Below are 11,472 nucleotides of genomic sequence, written 5' to 3' on the forward strand. Positions count from 1 at the left end.
GGAGCTCTCTCAGCCCCATTCACCTCACAGGGTGTTTGTTGTGAGGGAGGAAGGGCAAGGAGATTGTAAGGTCCTTTGAGTCTCCTACAGGAGAGAAAGGGAGGATATAAATCCAAACTCTTCTTCTTCTAAACTGAGGACCTCAGATTCTCCCTTTAAATCTATGCCGAAGGGGGTGGATTTAAAAGGAGAATCTGGGGAAATTTGGGGGGTGCCTGCTGTCAGGGGTGCAATTGTTAAGCTAGAAGCACCAAACTTTCAGGGTATCTTTAGGGAGACTTCTCCACTGTGATACACTTCAATTAGATTTGGTGAAGTTTGGTTCAGGGGGTCCAATGTTATGGACCCTCAAAGGTGTAGCCCCCATCTCATATTAGCTCCCATTGGAAACAATGGGGGATTGGGGCACCCCCTTTGGGAGTCCTTAGCTTTGGACCCCCTGGACCAAACTTCACAAAACGTGGGTGGTATCAATAAGATACTCTCCTGATAATACATCCCAGGTTTGGTGAAGTTTGGTTCAGGGGGTCCAAAGTTATGGACCCTCAAAAGTGTAGCCCCATCTTCTATTAGCTCCCATTGGAAACAATGGAGGATGGGGGCACCCCCTTTGGGAGTCCATAACTTTGGACCCCCTGAACTTTGGACCTCACCAAACCCGGGTAGTATCATCAGGAGAGTCCCCCAAACAATCCCTGAAAGTTTGGTGCTGCTAGCCCAAGTATTGCGCCCCCTGCAGGCCAAAAACAAAAAAACCCACTAAAAATGTTTTTAAAACCCACAAGTGGAGGGGCAGAGCTTTGGACATGAATGGGGGGGTTGAACCCGAGAACCCCACCCCCTTACCTACGTCCTTGCGATGTGCAGAAGGGGCCTCAGGGGCAATTCTCTGAAAAGATGAGGATAATGCCCTAAAAGACCAATTTGATTTTTAAAAATGAGGCAGCTATAAGAAAGTCATATGAAGCTTCTTCAGTGGCCATCAGAGCACCAGCAATTCTCTCTAGCTTTGTGAAAGTCATAGTAATATGGGCAGACAATAGGCTGCAGGACTGCGAGACAGATCCCTTAGTGTATAAGAGATCTCTTCTCAAAATGAAACATTTAGCTCAATTCACCTCTGACACCACCCAGGACACTATCCAATTTGATGCAAGAGGCCAAGCCACAAACATCCTGGTTAGAAATTTATGGCTGAGAATTTGGAAAGTGGATCTCCTAACTAAATCCAACTTATTCTCAGAAAAATGTACAAGAAGGCTTCTTTTTGGTGACTGTACACTGGAGAAAGTGCTTGTCGAAAGTAAAGATTTTAAAAAGTAAATGTTTTCAATATCAGGAACAAAAGACAAAGACGACAAAGCCAAATCATATGGTTCCTTTTGCCAATACAGATCTCTGCAGGGCAAGGACCTGAAGACTTTCAGACCCCACAGATCACAGAATTACTGATCCAGATACACAAGAAAGAATTTCCATCAAGGAAAAGAAGAAATCCCAACCCAAAAGGCAACTCAGCATGACTCTCGCATAGGAGGAAGCTTTCTCCATTTTGCAGACAGAGGTCAATCTCCATCTCAGACCATCAGGCACTTGAATAGTGCAAGAAGGTTACCAAATTGAGTTTCATTTCCCCCCTCCTTTAAAACTGTACCAGAACAACAAAAATTCAATTGAGTTTATTTTTTAGTGTCAAAATGGTCAGGGGGATGGAGAGCAATCTAAATCTAAAAAAACCTAAATTTATGGACAAAGAAAAAGAAAATTCAAGATGGAATAATCCAAGATGGAATAATCAAATCCATCCTACAAACATTACAACCATAATTTTTCATAGTTATTTTTGTATAATAAAAAATTAGGATACTATTACTCATAAATATCTTGTTTATCAACCTAAAAGCCATTTTTATTATCTAACTCTTTTTCCCCTTATCAATCATATTCCTCACTATTATTTTGCATTTTATTAATTTTTAACCCAGTTATCTCTTCAAAGTATGCTTTTGCTTCCACTACTGTCTATTCATTCTAATTCATAACTTAAGATCATTACTAAGTCATCTTTGTATCCTTTTAATTTTAAGTTTCTTGTTTGATTTTTAAGCCTGATATCAATAATCTTTTCTAATGTGATTACAGTAATCAAAGCACTCCCAACAGATGGCCATCCAGCCTCTGTTTAAAAATCTCCAAAGAAGAAGCCTCCACCACTCTCCAAGGCAGTGAATTCCACTATCGAACAGCCCTGACAGTCAGGAAGTTCTTCCTAATGTTTAGGTGGAATCTCTTTTCCTTCACCTTGAATCCATTACTCCGTGTCCTAGTCTCTGAGGCAGCAGAAAACAAGCTTGCTCCCTCTTCGACATGACATTCCTTCAAATATTTAACCATGGCTATCATGTCACCCCTTAAGCTACGCTTCTCCAGACTAAAAATCCCCAGCTCCCTAAGGCTCTCTTCGTAAGTCATGGACTCCAGACCCTTTACCATTTTGGTTGCCCTCCTCTGGACCCGCTCCAGCTGGTCAATATCCCTCCCGAACTGAAGTGCCCAGAACTGTACACAACATTCCAGGTGAGGTCTAACCAATGCAGAATAGAGAGGTACAATTACATCACTCGATCTTGACACTATACTCCTATTGATACAACCCAGAATTGCATTAGCTTTCTTGGCTGCCGCATCACATTGCTGACTCATATTTATGGTCTACTAAGACTCCCAGATCCCTTTTGCATGTAGTGCTGTCAAGCCAGGTGTCACCCATCCTATATCTGTGCATTTCATTTTTTCTGCCTAAGTGTAGTATCTTACATTTATCTCTGTTAAAACTCATTTTGTTTGTTTTGGCCTAGCTGTCTAATCTGTTTAGGTCATTTTGAATTCTGACTCTGTCCTCGGGGGTATTAGCTACCCCTCCTAATTCGGTATCATTCATAAATTTGATCAGCATGCCCTCTATTCCATCATCCAAGTCGTTGATAAAAATATTGAATAGCACTGGGCCCAGGACAGAACCCTGTGGCACCCTACTAGTCACTTCTTTCCAGGATGAACATGAGCCATTAATTAGCACCCTTTGAGGCAAAGAATGTGTTGAGTAGTTCTGTCTTTTTTCCATTCCCTGTTAGTATTTTGCCATCTCCTCCATGCATCCTATCGTTTTTCTTCCTTTTGCTACGGACATAACAAAAAAAGCCTTTTTTGTTGCTTTTAACCTCTCTGGCAAGCCTTAGTTCATTGTGAGCTTTAGCTTTTCTGACTTTCACTCTAGACATCCTGCTTATTTGTTTGAATTCCTCTTTAGTGATTTCCCCCCTTTTCCACTTCTTGTACATGTCTTTTTAAAACCTTAGCTCAGTTGAAAGTTCTTTAGACAGCCATCCTGGTTTCCTTAGACACCTCCCATTTTTCCTCCTCATTGGAACTGTTTGAAATTGTTCCCTCAAGATCTCACTTTTAAGAAACTCCCAGCCACCATGAACTCCTTTCTCTTTTAGTATTTTTGACCACGGAATCTCACACAGTAGATTCCTAAGCTTACTGAAATCTGCTTTCTTAAAATCTAGAATGTGTGTATGACTATGTTTAGCATCCCTTTCCACTGTATAAGAAACTCCAGGAGAACATGATCACTCCCACCTAAGGATCCTACCACTTTCACTCCACTAATCAGGTCATCATTATTGGTTAGGAGAAGATCTAAAATAGCCATTCCCCTTGTTGCTTCTTCCACCTTCTTGACCATGAAACTGTCTGCAAGGCAAGTGAGAAATTTGTTGGACCTGATTGTCATGGAGGAGTTTGACTCCCAGCAAATATCCAGATAATTGAAATTTCCCATTACTACTATTTCTCTTCTTTGTGCAAGTTTGGTCATCTGTTCCAAGAATGGCTCATCCATCTCTTCAGATTGGCATGGGGGTCTATAATAGACCTCCACAATTAGATCAGTGTTGTTTCTCTCCCCTTTTATTTTTACCCAGATGCTTTCAGTCTGGCTGAGCATCCTTCCATTTAAATCAGCAAATCGACTTCCTTTCTTTTCTCCAAAGCCAAAATATCCAAAAGAGAAAAATTGGCATAAATTGGATGTGCAAGGGGCATTAAGAATATACACTGATAGGACAAAAGAGTTCAGGAATACAGATTCTCTGTTTGTACTGTATGGATCCAATAAAAAGGGCAAGAAGACCTCAAAACCCTTGATTGCCAGATGGGCAGAATTGTATATTAAACAGGGCTAAGAAAATCAAGGACTATCAAGGAATTACAGCACTTTTATTTTGTGTGGCATCTACATCAGTGGCCTTAGAGATAAGTGCACCACTAAAGGAAATCTGTAGAGCTGTTCCATGGACAAATGTCTCTACATTCATCCAGCACTACAGAATCACCCAGACTACAGGATTACTCAGACTGAGTTATGCAACGTGGTACCATAAACCATGCAGGTAAACAGTAGGAGTAATAAGGGGACTCAGATGAGACCCTCCCAAGGCAATAGTTTAGACATATAACCAGTCTGGATCATGGGAGCCCCACTGAAGTAGAATGACACTTTGGACTTACTTGAAGGCATCTTCTCTCTACTGGGTCAAAGTCATCCATTACCTTCACAAAATTTATATGAGACAAAGGAGGCTAATTACATAAAATGTGGAACTGCATAGCTAGACTTTTGGATGAGTGGAGAGGACGGCCCACAGATATCTAGGAGAGCCTGCAAAATTTGCGTAGCCCTGCCTCTAGTAACTGGGGGTGTGACCTAACCAGTCTGGATGACTTCACCCCACTGAAAAGGTAAGTCCAAAGTGTCATTATGTGAAAAAAGATTTTGTTTTCTTATAGAATTGTCTTTTTTGTTATTGTTTTGGATAGCATTTAAGCAATACCCAAATGAAGTTTGTTTAAAAGGACAGTCTTTGTATGATAGACCTAGGGTAGGATAGCTAGATATCCTGCTGAATGCTTCTCTAGATTCTTGCACAAAGTCAGCTGTAGCAGAGCAGGGCCATGAGACGAAGATGGAGCTCTCTAAATAGTCACTTTTATTTTCTAGTTACTTTGATCATACTGGTAGATGGCCTGTGCTAAGAGATGGACAGAGAATACAACCCTGTTAATTTTCCTGGACCTCTCACTGGCTGTCAGTACCACTGGCCATGGTACTTGGACCACCTTTTCAGGTTGGAACTAGGTGGTATTTTTAGGAGTTGCTGCTCTGTTCCTTGGCCTCTGCATTACAGTGTCCTGTAAAGTTTTAACTTGTTCCCCATTCTTCTAAACATCTACATAAAGCCATATCTATCCCACCCCGACTTAGCCACAGTAATCTGAGAGATGTTACCTCATGGCTAGACTACTGCAACTTGCTCTATGCAGGCCTGCCCCTTGAAACTGACTCAGAAACTAGCACTGATCCAGAATGCAGCTGCTAGGCTCCTCATGGGAACATTGGTGAGAGAGCATATAACAGCTGTGCTTCGTCAGCTGCACTGGTTGCTAATGGAATTCCAAATCAGGTTTAAGGTTTGAGTATAACCTTTAAGGCCCTGAACAGTCTGGGGCCATTGTACTTACAAAACTGCATTGCCCCATTCTGCCTGCAGAGGACACTTTGATCTTCTGATAAGAACCTTCTGGTAATCCCTGGACCCAGGGGCATGCAATCGACCTTGACAATAGCCAGGGGTTTCTCTGCCCTGGCTCCAGTGTCAGGTGACACTGGGGTCTTGTGGGATCTTAAACTGTTCCACAGGGCCTGTGATACAGAGATAATATTCATACATACTTAGAGTGAATTAGTACTCTGCAATGTCCAGGCATTCTGAGTTGCCACTCCCAACAGTCTGATAGTTGGAGATAGAAGCCTACAGTCCCATAAGGTAAGGGTCTTCCAGCCAGCTAGAGCAAAGGTTAAAAGGCCTAAACAACCCATTATTGTTATTTGAACACTGGGAGACAGGATCAGTGTTTGTTCCACTATGTGTCCAAGTACAGGGAGGCTAAGGAAACATAGGTAATGTTTATGGTTAGTTGTCCTTTGTTTTCTTACATCTGTTATAACCTACTGCATGATAGTCATTTTCCCATGTAATGTGCTGTCACTTGTTAAGCTGTAGTAAATAGTCTTTCCTTTTTACCGTAAGTAAGTAGATTGTCTGTGTATATACACACACATATACATTTGAGCAACAAGATGTATTTCATGGCAGTTTCACATGCGTTATCCAGACAAACCAAATTTGTCAAAAATGCCTACATGAGAGTTAAAACCTGTTTTCAGATTCAGATCAACAGATATTAATGAATGTTAGAGTAACCTTCACAAAGTACTGGAAATCTATAGATCTACACAATCTTAAGGACAACCTTATAAAATTTAGAGATTTAGTAAACATGATTATATCATTAAAAAAACCTAATGTTGCAAAAAATCCAGCACTGTTTTGACACAGGAAAACAGTTTGGAGGGAAGGCAGGAGCCCTTTCTCCCCCCCACTGTGGCATTTTGAGCCCTTTTGGGCTGTAATTTTTTTAAAAGCCATTCCCTGCGGGTGCTGTATGCAGGCAGAGAGAGGAAGAAAGAGGAAATTGTGCCTGGGGCACCACTGCCGCAGTGTCGCCCGCCACGGAACATCCCCGCCATGCCCCTCAATGGCCCGGCCACACCTCTGCTGCTACTCCGCCTGGGACGTCGTGTCCCCCCCCGCCCTGCGGGCAGGGACACTACTGCATGCAGGGGATCCTGGGTCTGGGGAACCGGGATCCTCCTTTTTAGAAGCCTGCATGTGTAGTTTTGCCCAAGTTCTTTCCCTACCCTGATACCTTTGCTCTGGTTCTGAAAAGGCATCCCAGTTTTTTTGAAACCAGGGACATAGAATTATGATATCTGATTCTGAATAACAGCTCTAGAGTGTGGGTCAAAGTATGCATAATGCTCAGATATGAAAGATTTTTCTGAACACTGGAGGGAATCCCCATGTTCACAGGTAAATTCCAAAACTTTTTAAAAAAGGGAGTTAACTTCTCCAAATTGAGAATGCTGTCATCTCATGAAATATCACAAAGATCACAGCTGGCATTTTAGGGTTGCCTACCAACCGAAACAATGGATCCTGGGTTTTGGCAATGGATCCCGGTATACATGTGTGTTCGGGAGAAAAAGCAGCAACTGTAGCGAAGAGGGAGGAGGAAACATCAGAAAAGGACTGAGAAGATAAAGTGGAAAATGGGTGGGGGGAGAAAGGGGGATAGGATTTGGAAGACAATTGGGGGACAGTATAGGCAGGAAAAGGATTTACCTCCTCTGTGAGTTTCATGGTTCCCCAGTTCGTATTACACTATACTGATTTTAGCTATATAATGATGCTCTATTAATATACCAAATACCATAAGAGATGATGTTTAATGTGTTTTGTGTGGAATGTGATTCAGTGCATGAGAGTAATCTGAAATGGTCTTGAAACCAGGAACTGGAAATATATTCCCATCAGACAGTGCTCCACTGATTCATTTATGAAAGGCACATTGTGGTACTGGAGGCCTTGGTTGGCATATTGCATACATCTAATGTTAAGTCAGCCACTTAATTTTACTGTCTTTTTCTTTTTTGGTGAATTCCTTTTTCCTCTAAAGTGGAATTATTTCTCCTATTCCACAACTCATGGCTTCTTAATTTTTCTCCTAGCAACCATGTCAATAACCTTTCATAACCTGCACTGAAGAGCGAAACTTGAAATGTCATTTTTCTGAAAGGCTCAATTCTAGTTAGTTGTTGTATTAATAATGCTGGCCCTCTGCCTCCATGATAGAGATGATGACTTATACCAGTTGATAGACCAAGACTAGCATTTCTTTTCTAGGATTTCATGAACCATTTGTAGATTCAGCTGAAACTTCTTCTAAGATGCTGTGCATTGAAGACAGAGATTACGAAATAGTTAGAGTAATAGAATCATAGAGTTAGAAGAGACCAAAAGGGCCATTGTCCAACCCCAGCCATGCACGAATAAACAATCAAAGCTCTCCTGACATATGGCTATCCAGCCCCCGTTTAAAAATCTCCAAAGAAAAAGACTCCACCACACTCTAAGGCAGTGTATTCCACTATTGAAAAGCCCTTACTGTCAGAAAAAATTCTAAATTTGTGTACCTTAGTTTCATAAACAAAGTTAATGTTTGATCTGTCTCATGTTCTTGAGTACTCTGGAAGTTCGTTCGGCTCCAGTGGCGATGTGTCTGGTAGAGGGGTCGGGGGTTCAGATCACTGAAATTCTGGCACAACTAAATTTCATGTAATGGCAGTGCCTGGATGTTCGTTTGCCCGGAAGCATGTTTTGGGGAATTGCACAGAGCAGTACAGCCTCCACACATCCCAGCGCCACACATTGGGGATACTTGTGTCAAAATATCAATATTTAAATAATATGTATTCAGAGATTCTTCAGCCGCTATGCCCTGGTTTGAACCTTAAGGGGGTTTTTTTCCCAACCCTCCCCCCAATTAATAGAGAGAGGAGATCAGCTCAGGGTTTTCCTTTGAATACTTTGAACACTTATGAGTTATACAACTCTAAAGTTGGGGGGAACTAGAAAGAGACTGAGATCCACTTTATCACATCATCACAATAACATAAGCACCTTCTCTTGGCAACGGCAGTGAACTCCCCAAAAGAGCTGGGACCACATGGTGCTAAGCTATGTAATCAAGTTAGTTTTAGAATAGAAAGCTGTTTTTTATTTTTCTTCCATGTAAACCTTTCCTAATAGAAAGTAAACTCATTTATATAAAACCAGCAACTGTCTAATGGTCTCTTCTTCTGCTACTCTGCTAAATATTAAGTTAAGAAATCCAGCACTTTGTTTGCTGAAATGACTTGCTCATCGATATATTGACCATAATTTTTTTTTAAAAACCAAACAAGTTTGTACAGTGTTACAAACCATTTTGTACAATGTTTAAAAATGGCACCCTATTCAGCTGACTGCTGTTATTGGAACACAGACTGGGAGGGGGAGGTTTGGAAGGAACCCTGCAGGCAGACTGAAAGCAATCTGAAAGCACGCATGTCCAATAGAGGAGCCATGAAAACAAGCAAACATTAACCTCATGTGGACACAAGCAAAACAGCAAGCTGGGAACAACTAGTTTAAGGGAATGGGATATAACTAACATGATACCCCAGACAAAAAAAAAATCTGGGGCCACAAAATGGGTAATACCTGCCCCACAACCAACATGAGGAGAGAGTGCGAGGTAAAGGACCAGTGGGTTATAATGATTAACATTCCCTGAAACAAAGTATCTACAATTAATTTGGATGGGGATTGGGTTAAGCTTTCCACGTATAATCAGCCTACAATAAAAAAATTAAATGCTTCAGTTTATTCTAGAAGTCCTGCCTTTGTCCATCTTTCTCTCATTTACTCACTCACACATACCAACAGACACTTTCTTGGGTTGCACATTAGAAAACAGCATGGGGTGAGAAACAGACTTCACGTAAAAACACCAGAATTCTTTCATACAATTGGAGTTATGTGAGATGCTATATCAGGGGTAGGGAACCTGCGGCTCAGGAGCCGCATGCGGCTCTTCTGCCCTTGCACTGCGGCTCCACGAGCCAAGCCGCCGGCCCCATCCTTGCCCGCCCTGCAGGCATCAGGGCAGGTGCACCAACTGCCCACGGCCGGCTGGGCTGCGCCGCAGGCTTTCCCTCTCGCCTGCCCCATTAGAGCGGAGTGGGCGCTTTCCCGGTGGCCGGCGAGACCGAGCAGCCAGCTTCATCCTTGCCCGCCCTGCAGGCAGCAGGGCAGGCGCACCAATTGCCCACGGCCAGCTGGGCTGCTCCACGGACTTCCCCTCTCGCCTGCCCCGTTTGAGCGGGGCGGGTGTTTTCCCGGTGGCCGGCAAGACCGAGCCGCCAGCTTCATCCTTGCCCGCCCTGCAGGCAGCAGGGCGGGTGCACCAATTGCCCACGGCCAGCTGGGCTGCTCCACGGATTCTCTCGCCTTCCATTTGGAGCTGGTCGGGCGCCCTCGGCAGGCCGGCTTTTGTAGGCTGAGCTGCTGGCTCCCTGATCCTTTGCCCGCTCTGGCAGCAGGGCAGACGATCCATGCTTTGTCAGAATGAGCGGAGTAAAAGGTAAAAAAACCCAATATATACAGTGTTATCTTTATTTTAAATGTCAAAAATTATTTGCGGCTCCAGTGTTTCTTTTCCCATGGAAAACGGGTCTAAATGGCTCTTTGAGTGTTAAAGGTTCCCTACCCCTGTGCTATATCAATAAAAGTACACAATATGTTATATTTGCACATGAAGTTTATGGGTGGGGATCAAATTCATGTGTTAACCAAGGCATGAAAAAGCATGAACAGCTCTAATAATAACTGCAATTATAGAGGGCTATTATTTCTGCACTCTAATCTGGTGAATTCCATCTCAGTTGTGTGTTACTAAACTAATTAGAATGTTTTTTTTTAAATGCCATAAAGGTGTTCTTTGTTTTATTGATGGCTTGTAAAGTGATCCTATTTTGCAGTGTGTACAACATACACTATCATTATATTTAATGGTCAGTTGAACGACTTGTATGTGAACATCACATGCTTGAAGCAAAGATTCCTTTGCAGGCTAAAGTTAGTAAATTACTTGAATTGAATTCACTTCCCTTTTTGAACTGATACTTTGTTTCTATGTTTCAGGGCCTGTGTACATGTGACACTGCTTGTTGATCGTCCTTGTGTCTAGCCCTAATCCTGTTAAACCAGACATCCACTGGGAGTTCTGTGTGAAAAACTGATTCCCAGAAAAATGGGGGCTTGATTTACAGTGTGCAGAGACAAGGAGATTAAGCCTCCCCTCCTGCCATTTTTCTGATCTGAAACAAAACCCCAGGAAGCACCCAGGGATTTACTATTGGTCCACTGGGGAAACCTAATTGTAGTCCATCAATATACATAAGATTCCCCATGAGGTAAACAGTAGCTCCCCACAGTTGTTTTAGGTGAAGTAAATGTCATGAAGAGGAGACAGCTTAAGCTTGTGCTATAGCCTTGATCAGAATCAAGCCTCTGTGTGCCTGGAATTGTCTTCAGCAGAGAACTCCCAGCACACATCTGGTTTGACAGGATCTGGAATGGATCCATACATAATATAACATACACTTAGGTTGTCTGATTTCTGAAAGATGGTGGGATAATCTAATGGGCTAGCGGTTCTGGCAGCTTCTGTACTTGTTTTAATGCCCAAGTAGGGTAGTCAACGATCTTCTGCATGCCCACAGAAAAGCAGAGAGCAAGAATGTAATAACACCAAGAGATGCTTCCAAAACATCCTGTTGTACACTGATGGTACTCCTGCATTTGTTATGCATGAAACACAATGGCTAACTCAGTTCAAAAGTCCCTAGGAATACAGGAATATGATTATATTATTTGACTTTTTCTTTCTCTTGAGTTAGGT

Source organism: Sphaerodactylus townsendi, linkage group LG06 (genome assembly GCF_021028975.2).
Source record: "Sphaerodactylus townsendi isolate TG3544 linkage group LG06, MPM_Stown_v2.3, whole genome shotgun sequence".
NCBI lineage: Eukaryota > Metazoa > Chordata > Lepidosauria > Squamata > Sphaerodactylidae > Sphaerodactylus > Sphaerodactylus townsendi.